The sequence below is a fragment of the Apteryx rowi genome, unplaced genomic scaffold (assembly GCF_003343035.1).
Source record: "Apteryx rowi isolate R43461 unplaced genomic scaffold, aptRow1 scaffold_548, whole genome shotgun sequence".
Lineage (NCBI taxonomy): Eukaryota > Metazoa > Chordata > Aves > Apterygiformes > Apterygidae > Apteryx > Apteryx rowi.
The window spans coordinates 551,853-571,900 of record NW_020450814.1 but is presented as its reverse complement, the minus strand read 5'-3'; the positions used below and the strand labels follow the sequence as shown (position 1 = coordinate 571,900).

The 20,048-nt window shown below is 37.2% G+C and overlaps 1 long non-coding RNA gene across 1 annotated transcript; it reads right to left on the bottom strand.

The window, feature by feature from the left end:
• Window positions 1-1,016: 1,016 nt before the first annotated feature.
• LOC112973455 lies at window positions 1,017-17,956 on the bottom strand. The gene is made up of 3 exons (XR_003255988.1): window positions 17,738-17,956; window positions 9,259-9,315; window positions 1,017-1,123 (listed from the first exon to the last, which is right to left on the bottom strand). It is a non-coding gene; the product is annotated as an uncharacterized LOC112973455 (long non-coding RNA).
• Window positions 17,957-20,048: the final 2,092 nt, after the last annotated feature.

Genomic DNA, 20,048 nt, shown 5'->3' with positions numbered 1-20,048 from the left:
TGAATGCCCTTCCCCAACACCGCAGTGAATGATCATCCATTATATTTGTCATATTAACAAATCATGGTAAGGAAGTAGAGGAAGCCTGGTCTGAGGACAACACATAAATACATTTTGAAACAGGTGATAAAAATACACTGCATGCTTAGGAGTAATTTGATTAAATTCTTCAGACTACTAATGATTAATCTGATCTGCTATTGTAAAAACGAATATGAAAAAGAGAGATACATGGGTTAGTCAATTCTTTAAACATCTCGTCTTGAAAAAGAAGAAGCACAAATCAGAACAAGAATGTGGCAAAAGAGACTGACACTGGATAAAATGTGTGACATTTTACAAAGGGAAAAATAAGCAAACAAGGCTTTGTACAAAGATAAGAAGTGAAAGACATAAGATGTTATGAAAAACTTGAAAGAGAACGCACACAAACATTTATTTTGGAGTTTGCTTCAAATATTGGGGTTCAGCACCCTGAGTGTCATACAAACTAAAACTGTATTTAAATCAGGAGTACAATTTACGTTGCAACCTATTTTAGACACTTTAAAGGCAATAATAGGAATAAATTTGGAGGGAAATAAACTCAATAAATGAGAAATGTTGCTAGGTCAGAAAACATTTGAACCTGCTACTTATTTGTACATGTAAAATTTAAGTAACACATAGTTTTCCACTAAGACACGCAAATAGCAGCATCTACAGTAGAAAACCTGCATTATTTGCATCAGTTTCATTATGGAAATAATAGTTTTGCACATGTAGCCTTTTTATTTGTGTGCACAACTGGTATTGCAGAAATTAAGGCATCATTTTAAAATTTTCGCACTACAAAAACCATGCCTATCCACTACCACAGTGCATATTCACTAATATCTCTTGCCATAATAATGCTTCTAAGATCCAGTGACCAATTAAACACCCCAAAACAGCAGAAAACAAAACAGGTAAAAAAAAAAAAAAAGGCAATATTTCTCTTTATTTCTTTAAGCATTGAAGAAGGCTTGGAAGTTGGAAGAATACAACAAAGAAAGAAACCCTCTGGAACGCCTACAGAAACAGAAGATATAAATCGGCTTGCAGATATTTTACAGCCTCTTCTTTAAACCAGTGACTTCTGTACCTAGCACAAACAAAGGGAAAAAAGATGAAGAATGAATAAAGGGAGGGAACAGAACCATAAATGCCCATTCCCAACTGAGCCCAGAGGGCAAACTGCAAATATACAGTGATTTCAATAATGACTCCAGCACTTGTTTTTTGAGTACTCAGATTTATTATTGGCACTAGAGAAAGAAGCTGCGTGTACTAGTCAGAAGCTTAAGAAAGCATTTTGACATACGTTTGTGAAGCAAGCTAATTTTAACTTTTCACTTTGCATCTCTCGGCCGAGCTGTTTTCTTGCTGTACAATGCCACCTGCAGGACAGCCAGCAATTGCGAACCACACTCCTTTTTGGAAAGGCTGAAAATGTTGCTCTGCTTGTAGCTTTTAATAGCCATTTGTTTTCACGAAGCAATTAAAATCAAGAAGCCAAGTGCACATAAGTTCCTGTGACTATAAACATGGACCGTACTTCTGAGAAGAGCTTGGGCTGCAATCAGCACTGCTACCACCCAGACTGAAAAGCCATGGAATGATAATTTTTATGGTCAAGACAACTTCTTAGTCTGTGAAGTTGCTACAGTAGAAGATGAAGTCCCAGGCAAAAACTGGTAAATAAAGCATTTTCTAAATTAAAATTCTCACTTTCATTTAAATGAAAGGAGGAGAGGAATATGAAATATTTGTATTTAAAAAATGATACATATGTAAACAAAATACTACATTAGTTGGTTTTTAAAAAGTAATTTAATTCCCCAGGACTTAATTAGCTCTGCCAACCTCCTTCATGTCACCTAGAGACACCGCATACCTTTCAGTGCTTGTTAAAGTGGGGAAAGCAGAATCAGTGGATAGAAAAATGTACTTTAGGATATACCACATGGAATCCTGGCCCTATTGTTTTCCATAGCAAAGCTTTCACTGATTCATATGACTACCCTGTTATATCCACAATCTGGATATAATGATGATTTTTCCTACATCAGTTTTTTTAAGTGTTAAGGGCAAAATGAATGTTGCACAAAGCAACTACAACTGTTTCATGTAGCACATGGTGAAAACCTGAAGCACTACCTTTTGTGGACATGCTGAATAAAAACAGAAACATTTTCCTTGCTGCTGGGAGGAACTATCTGCGCATATTGTCCAGAGGATTGCTTTTTTCAGCTAACTATTGTTAACTATGGGAAGCAGAATGAGGTTTAATACAATCCACTCAAACAACAAGGAAGCTAAGCTTCARGTAGTAGAAATGAGAAAGATTCTCAGCTGAGCTGAGTAAATCATGAGTAAATAATGAGTAGTCTCACTTTTATCAGGAATATAATACTGCCGGGGTTTGAAAAGGTGGCGGGGTCTGTTTGGAGGCAGAGCTGTCYTGGTGGTCTGAATTTATACAGTACCTTGCCCAACATGGTCTTGTTCTTGACAAAAGACCAGAGGTACCTAACATCCACCACCATCATTATTATCAACGAGCAAAAAAAGCCAGAAAAAAAAAAAAGAACCAGGGAACTACAAATTGGGCTTGAGGTACTAGACATATGCAAATCTGGGATGTACAGATGCATTGTGCATCAGACACAGTGGTGGCAGCTTAGGAAGTAAGTAAATTAAGTTCAGAAGAAACCAACAAAACTGAAGAAACCAACAGTATATGAGAAGAGGCTGAAGGAATGGGACTGGCTTAGTTTCAAACAGAGAAGAGGCATAATGAGAGTATGTGAAATRTTGTCGTAAACATGACAGTGATTAATTGTTTTCTGTGTACTCTCTGTATAGAATAAACTGGCATCATTGGTAAAAAAGAAGATTTATGCAAAGTGTAGAGAAAATCTGTCTGTTTGTAAGGAGAGTTAAGTCCTAGAACAGCTGGGGAATTTAAGAAATCCTTGTCTTTAGAGATTTTTAAGAACAGATGAAGCATTATTTGGACTCTTGCCATTTGGACTTGTTCTTATAGTCTCAGCTCAAGAGTCCTGTGATTTAATGATGTCACAGATTGCTGGTTTATTTCTTATTGGTATCTCTTTAATCTTGGGTAGATTTAAAAAAATAATCCTAGTGCAGCCATAAATGGAATACAGTTTTTAATACAATCATATAGCTTGAAATAGACAGTTTTTAGAAAATTTACCTGATTTGCACACAATTTCAAAAGTGAGGGACCTGTGAAGGGACCAAAAAGAGGAACCACAACAGATAGGCATTTCCAGGCACCAGTTCATCTTACCTTAAATTCTTGCATTATAATTAATTTTAATATTATACTAAGATGAGCCATCTCCTGGAGAGATGACTCCTATCTCTTTCCTCAGACTGTGGAGGGCCCAGTTCAGGAGCTCATCTCTGCTCCTGTGCAGGCGTTTGGTTGAAATACCAAACATTTTCTGCATATTTTTTTCTTAAACCTGAGCAATGGCACAGGGCATTTAGGCAGGCTGAAAGGCAACTAGTTTCCCTTCAGGAACATCACTGCCTCTTCATTGCTATCCTATAGAACTGAGTATTCAGAAAATGGAAGATGCATTTCCAACTTGCAAACTGACTATTTGGGGCCTGATGCAGTGATGCATATTTAGGTACCTAGTGCCACTTGAGATGCACTTGAGATRCACTAGAGTATCTGAAAAATCCTTGCAGAGCTGGTACATATGCCACAAGACCTATGTGAGACCCATTCCCTTCTGGATCAGCTGCCAGAGGCTGGATGAGATCTCCTAGGATATCTCCAATGGAACCAGATGTTCATGCATAAGCAAGTGAATCAAGCCCAAACTTGGTCTTCAGCCCCTGGGACTTATCCACCAGTCTAGAAACGTTCAAGCTGTAAGAGGAGATGCTGGCATAAACAGCTCTGTAGCTCCTTCTCAAATCCTCCGGCACAGTGGGAAAAGGCATGAAAACGGATCAGGGACAGGAGAGGCAGGTCGGCAGAGCTTGGCTCCAGGGATAAGCAGCAAAGAGTCTGTTGCTTTGAGGATAAATACATGGTCTGAATGACAAAGCACAACATAACGTGGACCTCCTTCTGTGAAGCTTCCCGAGGATAATAATGTGATCACCTTTCACTTATTATTATAAATAGGTCATTACACAGCCCTGACTTCTCTAGCCTCCAGTAATATTACTCCACTAGGAAAATAATAACCCAGTGGTAAATTATATTATTTCTACAAATAATGTGAGAAATTGTGGGTAACCAGAAAGGTTAATCCCTGTTTAATCTTCTGTTGCTGTGCTAGTACAGTATAAATCTGATGGCAAATGGGGGACAGGAAAGTACATACGTACAATACATAGTCATCTGAAAGTTTGCCTCTTACTCTGCTTTAGCACTATAATTTCTCATAAAAGGCTTGTGAACTAACAATAATTGGAAAACAATTACTAAAAAGAATGGCATTTTTCTGCCTTTTATGCCCTGCTCACTTTGGATACAAGAGTTCAGGGAAAGAAAAAATACTGCAACAGAAATGCACAAACCATTTGTTTTCAGCATAGGACAAAGGGTCCTCAAAGAACAACAAAGATACTCAAAGGATGCATCTTCTATACGTCCAAATGACCCTCAGACAACTCTGTCTGTAGAAGTGCAATATCAGGCAAGGCAGCTATTGAAAACACATATTTATTCTCTGCATGTTGTTTTTTGTCACCCTCTGCTGTTAATATTATGCTTATGACACCAGACACTGCACAATATGACATTTCAAATGTATGGCACTGTGACAATGATGTATGAGGAAATATTTACAGAGCCTGGCACAAGAAGTGAAGTTAATACTGAAAAGCAATGACTTGCTTAGATTGGCTGCTATTCCTCAGTTTGCAGGGTAAATATTCAAGGACACAGTCAAACCTGCCTGGGTGTATGCTCAAATGTGACTGAAAATAACCATACAATATGAATTCATTATGTTAATTATGTAAAGAAATCATCTTTAATTTAAGATTTCAAAGCTAAAAGGTTGCAAAAACACAACTGAGGATAACTACACTAGGAGCACTACTCTATTCATTTCAATTTTTTGGAAGCAATTTCTCTTGAGTGACCTTCACAGACTAAGTATTTGATCTTCTTCTGGACAACTTTAGAAACAATTTGTGGGAGGAAAAATTAGGAAACATACAGAATTTTGCTGCTAGACTTCCTTTCCACCAGCCTTGACTAGCACCTCCTGTTCATTCTGGACACATTCTCACATTTTAAAGATTCATGTGCCTTTAGCTCAATCATCTTAAAAGAGTTTTCCTGAAGGTCAACAAGAGACAAAAAAGCATATATCAAGATGAAGGGAAGAGGAATAATCTAAGTGGGTGCCAAGAGTGAACCAGAAAGAAACCAATCATGTCCTAGGCAACAAAAGCAGGACAAAGAAAAGAAAAGAGTCCCTCTCTAAATTCCTGCCCCCCAAAATATCATTTGGTTATTTTATATTGGCAGAATAGATTATACAAAAATTATGAAACCACAGTAATATGTCCAAATATCTCATTGTAGCTATTGTTGCTACAAAGAATGCTTTGGCCTACATTTTCCTGCAGGTAGCTAAAATGGATAGCTGTATGGTCAAGGACTATGTACCAAATGGGTCTTTCCCAGATATGTTTTCTATGGCGATGAGACAAAAGTGAGACTCCTATGGCCTTGAGCACTGCTGGCTTTACTTTTGGCAGGTGATAGAAGACCTGTAATCTTCATGGAGGGCAGCTGACTCAGCACCACTACAACACATTGCAATGTCGTACAATCACAGCTAGAATGACTTTGAGAAGACAGGGAGGCAATCAGTCAAGCTCTTCCTAATATAATATATATATTCAAGTCTTGGTATACATCCAGTCTTTTGGATCTAAAATTCTGTTTGTTCAAAGGTGTTATACACTTGTTTCAGAAGTGTATTTATATTTATTTTTGAGAAGCTTTGAGAAGTTTTCATCCATGTATGACTCCGAATCCAGATCTTCTCCAAGTCAAGGAATTCAGAAAGGAAGGAGTGTATTCTCTAATCCTATCTGGATCAATTCCCAATTAACAAAATACTGAAGCCTGGTGTCAGGGCCAATGGTAATTTATATTACCCTTCCGTATATTAAGATTTTTCTTTCATTAAAGAAAAAACACACTCAGATAAACAAAGTTCCATTATTCTCTAGAAACTCAGATCTGTCCTCAAAAATCAGACTGGGTTTGGAAATTTTGATAATAAAGAAAATAATCTCTCCTTCAGAATCAAGGTTTTTAATGCTAATGTCCTTTATTAAGTTTTATAAGGTATTAATTCATATTTTTAGTAAATGTCCAAGAGCTCATTRACTTAGTTCATTATCATAATGACAATAACCTATTAAACCAGAAAACAGAACTCCTATCTTAAATAAATACTCCAACAAAAAATAAACTAAAGGAATTTAAGGTTTCCTCAGTAGACATAAACTAAAAAAGCAAGAAACTTAAGGGCCAGAATAATATCTGTCTTCAAGTCCTGTTATACTACTCAAATAAATAATGTCTTTCCACACAACAGACACAATTTTAAGCTGATGATGTCCTTTGTATTTTTCATTTACCAAAACCATTAAGTTTGACTGCTACATTTTAAAATCACAATTTTCAAAGGAATATAAACACATGGTGGCAAGAGCACACAAATATAAATCTGTGTATGTACACTTCCATACTGTTTCATTAAAATATTTATAATACATTTACAGTTAAATATCAAATTGCCAGGTCACTGTGAAAATTGTAAGGTGCCTTTTTATTTTTAATTCATTCCTAAAAGTGTTGAAGGTGACAATAAAAATGACTTGAACTGAGGATGTTTAATTTCATATTTCAGTGTTTGAGATAAGGTGTTATTTTTACTAGTGTGTTAGGTTTTGGTTGGCTTTTCTAATTCTGTAGACATAGAATAGAAATGGCTTGCTCCACATATTAAATATCTAGCTCATAATTTCAATGTTAGAGTATTTGTTGGGAGATAATCAGTCAAGAAAAAAAAGTCATCTCTGAGTTTTCTGTGAATAACTGTCCCTTCTGTCACAGAACCTCATAAGTGTAAGACATTAGTGTCAAAGACAAATGGGGGCTGTCAGACCAGACAGAAAAGGGTCTTTAGATATGAATCTTGTTCAGACAAACAGGTTGTCTTTTCCAGTTCTCTTCCAAAGTATTTTTGTGCAGTAAGTTTTAACATGCACTGATGGTAATAGACCAGAAGCTCTTGAGAATAAGAATATAGTTTCTATTACTTTGTGATCATTTTTAATATTTAATAACAGTTTCTACAATTTCCTGCATGCCATTTACATAGGGTTAATGGTTTAAATCCTTTCATAAGTTGACAGATGGGGAAATAAGGAACTTTGGAGTGGGATGGCATTTCAGGAATTATATGGAGTCAACCACTCAAGAAAGGAACATTTTAAAGAAGTGGAAGACAAAAGGAAAGCAGATTAAATCTCAGCAACAAATAAGTAAAGCCCTTGCACTTCTACCCTGGAAAAAGAAACCACATGGAAACAAATTGTTTTTGATAAAAGAGGAGAAAGGAGGAGTCAGTTTAGATTCTGGAGAGGAACACAGCTACGTCACTTGGTCCCTTGTTGAAAGGACTTTGTGAAGTCTCTAAGCAAAAGTCTTTTTCCTCCTGTGAACTGAGTGATCAATAAATATTAATTTGCTTTTAAAAAAATTCTCTGTCTATAAGTAATTTCTCACTACGTTGACAGCCTTTTCTCTAAAGCCCCCAAACCACAGCTRTTAGGCTGCTTTTCAGTGAGAAGTATGGAGTGCTGTATCTCCCAGGAGCACTTTCAAAGTCAGGCAGTCTCTCACCTATAAGTTACATCTAGGATTGGCTTTGAAGGTGCTTAAACTTACAGTAAAGACTAGAGTCCATAAGTAGAACCTGCGGTATGGACGATTCCACTGAGTTCCTAATCAATCCCCTTTATGGGACAGTGCATCAAGACAATACTTGTTCTCTTCTTAACACAGACGACCTCCACATCACAGTATTAGAAGATCAGATTCCAGCTCAACAGCTTGGGACTGACATGTCTTTTGAGGTAACCAAGAGAAGCAGATAAATAAATGTATTTATATATGTTTATGTTTGGCAGGTTGACAGAAAGTGTTTGACACTGAATTATAGGAGTGCGTGGAAGGGTGGAAAAACAACATTTGCTTTCCTTTGCTTTTAATATCCTATGCTGTCTTCTGGGACCTCCTCAGGAGTCACAATTCATTAAACTAAAAAGAATATCCCAGATAGATAAGATTAACAAGTAATAAAGCCAGTTTTATATATATATATGAACTATATGGCCCAAATAGTGGGGATGATACAATTACACAATTACATTATATTAATTACATTAATACAAGTTTTACCTTATTATGCAAGAAAATACTTTATAAATGCCATCACTTGATGTGTGATACAGTCAACATCACAGTCATGTTCAGAGCCAAATAGCGTAGTGTTCAATCTGCCATTCACATGTTACTCAATAGCAGCAGAATCGACCATAGCTGTATACAACCATGAACTGCTTTGGAGAATGCTAGAYGTACAGAAGAAAGAAAGTGAAAGAGGGATCTCTTCAGGATAGGGAGAGGATAAGTCAGAGAGAGAGAACATGGACCTAGATTCCCAAATGAACTGGGAGGGAACAGTTCTATGGGAAGGCAGAGTTCAGCACTTTTAAAAAGGACATTTCTGCAGTGATGACCTTGAAAATTATGCAGAGAAAAGAAAGTATAACTTTCAAAACTGCAATGAGTGCAAAACCCAAAATTAGCAGAGAAAGAAAGAAGAATATTGGGTAACCAAATCTTTAAATATAAAATAGAATGGGAGAGATAATGTGCCATATGCAACACTAAAGAGACCCTTCATAAAATACTATCCCCAGTAAAATAACTTATTTAAGAAGAAAGTAAATTAAATGTTTAAGCAAAGATGGTAAGACATGTTCTGAAAGATTCGTCATAACTCAGAGAGTTATGGTTTTCATATAAAATGGTAAATGAACAGCTTGTAATTTACTGAGAGTTAGCTCATCTGATCATAATGGTTTCTTCCGGACATGGAAATCAACAGCAGCAGTCAGCAATAGAAGTTACAAATGAGTATTGTTTACCTTGAAAGAATTCAAAAGTTCCCAGAAGAAATGTTTTAGGTGACTCCACTGATAGCTCTGGAAGAAGAAGGTGAAACTCTGTAGTATTCAAAGCAATATTTGAGGAACTAATATTTTGTATTTATTTTGCAATCACTTACTTTCTTGAAACAATGCAAAGCTAACTATATAAATGAACATACGCAAAACTAGCCACTTAAATCATAATAATTAATAATTTTCATCATAATCTGAAGGAATAATAATCTCTTTAACAACAGACCTGAAGTTATAGTCTGATTCATTCAGCATAACTTGCTTGGTGCTGTTAAAGCCAAGCTGCATGAAGGAAAAGATAGATTTATATTTTCTTCAGTATGAAAAATGTCAAAAAGCATTGAGAAGAAAGCTATGTTCAGTCTTGCAGAAAGATGATTCACCACCTACCCCTTATAGTCACTGAAGTCAGACACATTCATTACCCATTATGCTGAGGACTTTTATTTTTCTCCTTTTGGTGAATAAGCACTGAATTACCCATATCACTCAGCCATCTCACTAAATGCTGCTGCTGCTGACCAAAATAGTCATAAAAAGTCTATCTGTAAGAAACTCCAGACATTTAAATATATGGAAGTCATCTCTGCTAATAACAGAGATTTATATCCCATTCTGAGAGGAGTGTATACAAATTCTAAAAATCACCAGTCGATACCAAAAGCRAATCATCATGCTCAGTGAATGCTTGTGTTTTAAGACTCTTTCTTTCTTGGGAGAGAAGTATTCAGCAATTTTCAGGTGTAGGATTTATAAAAATGTGAAAAGAAATCACTACATGAGGAGCTGACTTTATTCAGTTCTACATCCTCAAGGACTCATCTTCCATATGGATTGGATTCTGAATTGATAGCAGGATGCTCTTCTAAACTACAAGCCAATGATTTACTATTTTTATGTAAAATTTAAATTGAAATTTTTTGTCTATCTATCTTCACTGTATTCTTATCAACAATTTTTTTTTCTTTTAGCAGATTTACTTATCTGTAATAGAATGCAACTAGSAGGCTGGGTTTTTTCTCTAGTCAATGTGTTTGAATGTAAGTAACTTGATGCTACCTACATATTGTTGGTAGTGTCCTTATTACAAAATCTACCTAAAATAAATAACAATGATTTAATCAAAATGTTGCACTGCCATACACAAACCCTATACTCCAGAATGGTGCATCAAGATCTGCTTGTTAATGGATCTGTGGAGCTTGAGAATAAACTAAGTTACAGTGCATGGGTGATATTGAACTGTACAGAAAAATCCTCCAAGCTATTATATAAAAGATTTTTCATTTATTTTATTTTTGCTTATATATGGAGTTAACTGCTTAAGTGTTTGCAGAAACAAGGACTGTGAGACAGGTTCAGTCACTGTATTAAAAATAATAGAATAAAAAAACAGTTAAACTGCCACCAAACTTGACCCAGATGGTGATTTTATCTAAGAGTTTCGTAGTTATTGGGTGTGCAGTTGATTATCTCTTGGTCTATTTTGGATCCAGAATTATTTATTAATTGTGTGTGTTTATGCTTTGATAAACATAGCTAGGAAACACACTGACCAATTGAAAGTTTTTTCCATTGTCTTTCACATTTTTGGGGGGCAAACTATTTTAACTGTTCTGTAACTGGCTTGTGTTCTGCTCCACTTAAAACCAGAGCTCTGTGCACCAGTCTGAAGCATGCTGGGGCACTTGCAGAGGCAGTGGTTGTGGTAGGTTTTCCAGAGCTGAATGGTAGCTGGCCAACCAGGTATCAAGAGCTGATGAAGTAAGAGCTGACTGACTCATTTAACTTAACCTCAGAGCATTTGGAAAAAGAAATTACCTAAAAGCATAGATGAAGTCATAACGGTTTAGCTCTTAGTGTTTTCCTTTTTACTCCTTAAGCAGATACCTGACATATTCCATACATCTATTCAGAATTTATAAATATCAAAAAATCAGAAAGCACCCATAAATACTGAAATGTCACTATCCATGTGAAATTACTTTGCTAATAATTAGGAAAAAAGCAATTATGTGGTTTTGACCAGAACACTAATACATGCTAATATTTTTATACACTGATTTACAAAGCAGAGCTCTGAATATAAATTCTGGAAGGAACATTAAAATATAAATTCTGGACCGGATCATTATTCACATTGCCCTGCACTTGGAGGAGCACATTAAGTACCTGTCTCTCTCCTTTGACTTTTGAGACAACCTACACAACTAGTTCAGAACTGAAGGCTAGCTTTCCAGCACTTCCAGTTAAATGAGATAAATCCCATCCTTATGCCTAAGGCTTTGCCTAATTACCAAGAGAAAACACAGCATGCTCCAGTATTTCAACYGACGAACCAGGATCCTGTTGGAGCTTGGTTGGTCTTTTCTGTGGAAATCAGAGCAAAGGGATGCAACAGGGAAGCAGTGTGTCGTGCATTCCCAGGTCACAGGCTGTAAGAGTCAGGATGTAGCCTAAGATAGCCCCACATTAAGATTAATAATTGCAGCTTACAGCTGTACAAAATTTCATGGCTGGAGATACACCAGTGCAGTACAGCGCAGTGCTGCAGAGAGGTCCCTGGGGTTCCCCAGAACAAGATAGACCAGAAGCAACATAGCTGCCTAAAGCAAGCCCTGCATTGGCTTTTCATCACAGCTAATTAGCTACACAGCTAATTAATTCAGCACACTGTCTTTGCTATATGCAAGCTAGATGGTTCAAAGCTAGGTTGGTTATGTCTTCAATTTAGACATAACCAGAATGCTTGGAAACTCATATAGACTTTACTTTACTAGTTTATACTTTGAAAGTTGTTTCTGCAACTAAAGGATTAGAAACACATTTTTCTCACGTGAAAAATTATTTTCTGGAGCACAGTTCAGACCCAGTGGAGATAAGGGAGGAGACTATACAAGGACAAGCCCTGAACTATAGGAGACAGTCTATTGAACCACAACAAACAAAAAATATATCCATATCTAGGAACTCATGTGACTCTTTGGCTTCATAATATCATCCTGTTCCCAATTCTTCCTAAAGACTCAGAGAAGCTTAGAAAATAGAGATGGAAAACAACTGTCCTTTTTTTATCCCTTCAAAAATGTTGAATACCAACATTTTAAACCACATGCAATAACCAGGTAGTATGCAAAGATYTGTATTTTTTGGCGTACATTTGGATGAAGTTTTTTTTGACAGGGCAGTCCCTTTGTGACCTCCAGAGCTATCCTGGGGATCAGCTCCACGCTTGGGTGTGGGACAGCTGAGGTCCGGCACAGAGTCATCAGAATTTGTCTGTCCCRTTGTGCACTACTTGGTCTCTTCCAAAGAGAAGTATGAATAGTAAAATTAGCTAAGGGCTTATCTGACGGTCAGTGAATACAGTGCTCAGTGGTAAGCAGGCTGAAGGGTTCAGGAAAGTCTGATCCATCATTAATGATTGAAGGATTACACAGTGACTCTGTAAAAATACCATTTGTCTGCACCTACCTAAGCACTTTTATTTTAGCCTGGATCCCTGAGATTAAAGGTATGCAAGGAGTTTAAAATAACTTCTACTCTTTGCTGCATTTCACCTACTTTTCTTGGTTCAACACACAGGCTGCTCATATTTGCACGGGAGAGCAATGACCTAGACCTCCCCGCAGGACCAAGGCCAGAGCAAGGAGATGCTATCACACAGACCCGTCTTCCTGGCAACTAGCCAACACCAGAGCCTTCAGGAGGTAAAATTACACAATTTGAAAGAGATGTCTTAAAGTAAAATATGAATACCGAGCTAACACTTCTGCTGCTGCACCACTTTGAAATAATAGCAACTGTATCCTGAGCAAGCTGCAAATAGCCTAAGGTCTCACCAGGAAGTCAGGCAAAGAAGGATTTCCAGCCACAAAGCTGGAATGGAAGAATATATTTCCACTCTGAAAGCAGTCACTGAAAAAACTGATTGAAATTAGTTGTCATTTAGTTTCTTGAGGTCTGAAGACTGAGAAGTTGGAAGTGATTCATATTTATTCAACCAATAAAAATGAAGAGTGGGAACTAACATCAGTACATGTCTATCATCAACTTGTCTGTTTGGTATATATACACTATATGTTTTTCCCACACATCTTCATCTCTTTCTTTTCTGAGATTTAGCCTGTACATTATTTGGGAAAGAGATTCAGTCTTTCTGTGTGTCTGTCATATATAATTGAGGTTATTACCGTAAAATCATTAACAGCAAAGGCAAAGAGAGCCACTCAGGAGACTTCTGACATACATAACATTGAAAGTCAACAGTACAATGACTCTTTTTCAGGGTATTCATGGGCAGAYGTTAGAATGACATGCAATTTACTTTGATATATATATTGCTGCAGTATCTGAGGGCAAGGAGCAGCTTAATACAATGACAGCACATAAGGCAAAATGCTCTACTTCCTAAGCACTGTTCAAGGTGGTGCAGAAAGATCACAAATGAGCTCCACATTCCCTTTCTGGTAATCCCCCAGGCATAGGGAGCTCTCAGCAGGAACAGACCTTCAGCATCACCTTCCCCAAAAGCTCTAGAAACAGTGATGGGAACCGACAGGAGCACAAGGTGCTCTGGTAGTCTCCAGCTGGCATGGAAGCCATTGCAAACTGGTACAACCCTTTCCCAGCTTTCACTTCTGCATTGYGCCACCACCACTCCTAGCAGCTGAACAAGCCTTCCCCTCTCCCTTTTCCCACAACAGAAGAGAATACGGACCGTAAAGTTTCTTCTTCCACTAAAGACAATAATATCATTTGCTAGAAGTAAACATGGGCTTATGATGGTTCATTATTTCCATGGAATAAAATTCACCTAGATCTGAAATTTTTATGCTAGAGATGATTTAATATGATAGAAAGGGGGGGGGGAAGCAATATGGGCTTTTGAGAAGAGCACCTCTACAGACATGCTAAAATCTTCCTTATTCATAGTTACAATAAATACATTAGCACCCTCATTAGCATTTATTACTGGATATGTATAAATCTTTAGCAAAATTTACCTTGCTGAAGCCTGATGCACCGTGGAAATCCCAATGAAATTGTATTTAGGACATGTAGGAAAGGATTCTGTGATACATTAGCATGTTGCTGCCTCTCAGCATGGACACAAAATTCAGCCTCTGAATATAGTTTTCCTGTCTACCAAACAGTCTTGGAAATAAGTGTCAGGTGTGCTTCCACCTGAACTCAAATGTGAATCAAGTTATCTAAAGGGACAAACATAAACTTTTACCTAGAATAAAACACTTTCTACATGGCTAAAAAGCTACATGAGACCAGGAAAAAAAACATGAAGAAATCAATTCAAGCTCTGAAAGGAACTTTTTTTTTTTTAATAATTTATGGATATGCACACAGTAATCACTCTGCCTTGTTTTAAATGTCTGATGGAAACAGGCTTCACAGTTGATGCGACATCTTAGTCTCATGGGACATAAGGAGAGAACAGCTTGATCTACAAACGGAAATGCTATTAAACTTACGTCATGCTTTAATTTTTAGTAATATGGAACAATCAATCTTACACAATTTACACTGGAAAAGAAACACAAGCCAACCCAGGCGACAAATGATGCAACTAAAAAGAAGGAAAGTACCTGAGTACTTTTACTGAGTACCTGAGTACCTTTCTAAGCAGTTTAGGGTTTGTTTGTTTGTTTTCTCAGTAGGAGACATAAACTAGGTTTGTGCATTGTCATCCAGAAGGATGCCTGGCCGCACATACAGAGCTGGTCCAAATCAAATTCAACATACACAGCCCCTAAAGCAAACACTCAGCAGCACCAGCTATAACTCAGATTTTTTAAAATGCAAATACTAATAAGATTTTTTCAGAAGGCATAGATGGTTTGTTACAGTCACTTCCCTCTATAACTAATACATTAGCAAATTTTACTTTTTAATTCTGTTGCTATGTGGATAATTCTAATCCTCACTGTCTTCCTATAGCTCCTACCAATCATGTATTTAGGAAAAATACATGTTAATCAATTGATTCAAAGTTTATCAATGTATTTCTTATAAAATTGTATGAATGTTAGCTTCTGAACATTCAGGACTTCAACCTGGGAGCAAGCATTTTTTTTTACACACAATTTGATTAAAACTAAACATAATACAACTACCCATAGCTGATGAGACAGCTAAAATAATCTCCAGCTTCTTTCTGTTTACTGGGGAGATAGAAGGGGGATTGAAAATGTAAAATTAGTTCCAGTCTTAAAAATTAAATGATGTGAGCCATTCAGCCCTAGTGTAAGTGCCACTGAATGTTAAGCTGAACAAACAGATAATCTTCCCCCCAGCCACCAAAAAAAAAACCAACAAAGTTTAAAACTCATCTCCAAGCATAGGATTAATTTAGTAAAATTACAGTTTAGCCTCCCCATCACAAGGACCACAATACTGCAAAAGACTGAATATCCTCCTTTCCTATYGATTGCCAATAATGCTTTCCAGGACTGCATCCATGGCTGTTATTTATACCATGTTTTGCAATAAGAAGTAATCATACTCATAACTGATTACAGAATCAAAATATACTTATTTTGCAGTTCAGTGGTGAATAAAGTAAAAATCTCTTTTCAGCACAGCTTTTTCTACCATTGTAAGAATTTTAGTTAACTGATTGCACTTTTCACAGCATCCTTGCTCAGTACAGACTGGCAGAGAGACCAAACCTGATGGTTAACCAAGCTGTACTGCGTACTATTAGCTTAGCAAGACTGAAACAGCAAAAACTCAGTGGTCCTGTTTCTCAGACAACCTGACAGATAGCTGTTGACTCCTCTGTTGCAGGACAGTGAGATAAAGTTTTTCAGCTTTTAATACCAGTAATTACAGATCAGTTTGAAATGCAGCCCTGGGGTAATCATGAAAAAAAAAATCAAAGAAATGGACAATAAATTAATGCTCTAGTGTGAAAAGTACCAATCTAGATCCCTCGTCCAGATGTGCCCTGGTAGCTGAACTGATACAGGTACGTCGTGCAAGGGAACAGGATGAATATTGGTGCCAATGTGCGAAAGCAGTTGTACAGACATGAAGAGGACCCAGGCCAAAACAAAGTGTTCTAGCTGTATGCTGATTGTGCAGCTGACCTTGTACAAAACACTCTTCTAGAGTCATATGTATCATTTAAACCTTCTGAGTTTTCTCTCCAGCAGGAGCCCCTACATAATGTACAAACACAGGCACACAGTAAAGGATGTTTCTTGCCTTGAACAGCCTTCAGTTCACAGTCCTGGTTCAGGAAAGCATGTAATGGCATATATGTATGCTTATTCAAGCAAAGCTGTAAGCATGTACTTAAGTTCTACTGATACAGTGGCATTTAAGTATGTGTTTAAACACTTTTCAGAATAAGTTTTTTCCAGAAGAAGAATGGGAGAAAGGATGAACCCCTCTGCCCTTTTACAGATGGGGAAAGGAAGTTCAGAGAGATAAAGTGACTTGCCAAAGACCAGTCAGGAAGGCTGTGGCATGGCAGGGCACTAACACTAGATCAGCTGCTCCTTAGTTTAGTGCTTTAACACTAAAACATTTTTCTATTAAAAAAAAAAATTAAGAAATTATGTAGTCAGATAATTTAGTATGTAACTGGATAGAAAGAGGAGAATCAGGTGAAAGCTGTGTAATATTCTAAAAACAAGAATGCATGCCTCCAATGCTGAGCAAAAGTAGAAGATAGTGTAAATGTTTTACTCTGCCACCCCATTTTATAATGTTAAACCCATTGATGAGACAGAAAAATTTACTGAAAAATCATTCAAGAGAGCAAGACTGTAAGAATTCAAAATCATCATCAGACTTCACAAAATATTACTAATAGTATCAATACTTAAAATGTTACAGAGTATGCTATTGAACATCTGTACCATCGTTGAGTCAGCAACCCAAAACATTCTATAYCCTTGTAGCATCTCAAGTAAACAGAAAACCACGCCAAGGGAAATAACTGACAAAAACTTCAGAGCTTAAAGTTCAGTCCACAGACATATTTCTACTATTTTTTTTATTTCTTGCAACCAGATTGTAAGGTTCTGATTTTAAAATAAATTGCTTCAAAACTTGACTGCATCCTTTCACTGTAAGACAAATGAACAAGAACGTTTTCCACTCAAATCCCTTTGCATCTATAAAATATACCTTACCCTTCAGCTAGTATCAGTAAAAGGAGATTCTCCTTATTTCAGATTTTACCTCCAACAACATAATTCTGGCTCAGTTATTTTCCTTTCTCTTCTAACCTACTCGACAAGTTCAAACTCATACAACTAGCAAATGCTTCTAACACAAGACAAAAGACCCACTTCTGATCAGAAACTAAGGAAAGCATCCATATTTGAGATGGCATTTTAAGCACATGCTTAATTGTAATCAGGGACTTAAATGAAAATAAAGTCAGTCAATTTTTCCTACTGAAGGTAACACTTACTGGCATCAATCACTGGAGAGCTGACTGTGAATCCATGAAGGAGCCTGATTTATTTTTCCCCACTGAGGAAAGCTGCACGTGCTAGAACACTGGGTCCTGCTCTGCACCCGCAGCTCCAGCTAAATGACACCCCCGTTGTCCAAGCTGCAGCTCAACTAGTTTGAAGGCAAGTGAAGGCGTTAGGCATCTTCCAGGAGGTGTCCAAAATGCAACAGAATCAGGACCTGAAAGAGAAACAAAGAAGTCTTCATATTTTGTTGTGGAAAGTCAGTCTACAAAAGTTTTAGAGAGAACTAAAATGGGCAGGAATAATGCTCCATGTCATTAGATGTATTCAATAGTTTTAAATTGAAGAACAGAGATGCAAGCTTAGGATTTCTTTCTTGCTGAAGCAAGTCAAACCTTCAGCCCATTCTTTTACTTCATTCTACTTAATGAATGGCAATGCAATACAAACCCTCTGATTCACCTTTGAGCCTATTTACAAACCATTAACTCAAGAAAGAGACTTCTGGGTTCTTTGATAATGCTAAGCTCAAAATAAGCCCACTGTTGTTCATCATTAAAATTGTAATGGACATGCAAATACTAGCAGAGAGACAACATTTTCCCAAGGTAGATACAACAGAAGCTTTATTACATAACTAAGGAAGCCACAATGTTCCTACCTACCATATCATCAAGTCACAACATTTATGTAGACATTCATATTAAAGCTTTCATTTTTTAAAATCTCAAGTTATATCTCTATTTCATCCTCCAAGAGTTTTCAGATGACTATCATAAAATTTTGTTGATCTTAAGACATGAATCAGAGAGAGCTGGCTGAAGATCAGTCCAGGCAATATTTCAGGTGAAAGGAAGTATTGAGGAGCTAGGTGAAAAAATGTTAAGCTTAACTTAATTTCTGCCAAAAGTTAATTTCATGCAAACATTTCCAGAATTTGGCATTTTTAAGTTTTGTATTAGAAACATGTCTTAGATGTGGTTGCCTTTTCAGAAGAAGGGTCAAGAGTCAGCAAGCAGGAGACTGATCACAGCCAAATGGCAAAAAACATAATTTGCCATTTGGCTGTGATCAGTCTCCCACTGAAAAGAGGGCCCCTGAAAAGAGGGCCTGAAACATCCATATTCCAAGTCATAAAAAGCAGAGATTCACCTGTTTATTTACCATGAAGTACTTTTAGTGTCCTAAATACCTGAGTATTAACTCTTCCAGGACAGTGGGTGTCCATTTTTGCTCTCATTGATTTCTGGCAAATTTCAAAATATTCAAAATATTCCTGCAAATTTCAAAATTTATTTGGCTGAGATCAAAAAGAAAAGCTCAGTCGAAATGAGCTTTGGCTCACCAACTGCTTTGCAAACCCAGCTGGTCACTTAGTATGTCAAACTCAGCCCTGGCATAAGTATGCATAATTCCATCAGCTTGGGTGGATTTGTGCCCAATTTCACAAGGTCTGATTTAACCCTGAACTCTAAACTGTGCTTGGACAGACCTCAAAGCTGCCTCCACTTATTATTTTGTACCACAAACAACTACTAAACTATTTAGCATCAATTTAAAATCAATTGTACAGCACCACAGTCACCCAGTCATCTAAATACATTTCATATAGGTAGGACTCAATTACACTGAAGGAGTGAAGAATCATACAGAGAAGAGAATCATCACCAAACAGATGGATGTCAATAAAAGATATAATCAATAGGGAACTGCACAGACTATTAGCAAGTGGATACATTTTGTAAGTTACTTCTTCGTATTTGATTAAAACTAACTTTTAATCTTCTCTTCACATTTTTTTCATGTTGATGAGCTGGATGGAGTGAACAAGATAGACTTTTCCTTCAGCGGAATTAGTCTGTGCACAGATCCTATGATCTAGCCCATAATAATCAGTGAATATTTTTGCCTTGTTCTTGGCAGAACTATTCAAATAAGAGACTCTAGCCAACACCCAGACCACTGGAAAATTTTGTCTTGGCACAGTCCTACGCGTGGATTTCACTGCTGGATATCTCTTACCATTCTTCTGGTCCATCAGAGCAGCTACAGCAGCGCTGCAGGTCCCAGGCGCAAGTCCCAGGCACTGGTCAGCAGATTGCATGGCTGGCGCAGCAGACCCAGAATTGGCCTACACTTTCCTGCGGAGCAGACCTCAGCAAAACCGTCCGGCAGGTCACCAAGGACGGATCAAGGAGCATTGAACTAAGGAGAGTTCAGCGTGAATGAACAAACGGTGGGGGGGAAACTCTGACTACGTTCTCAAGTTAAGCGCTCTGAAAGCACACTTAGAGATGCCCTGTA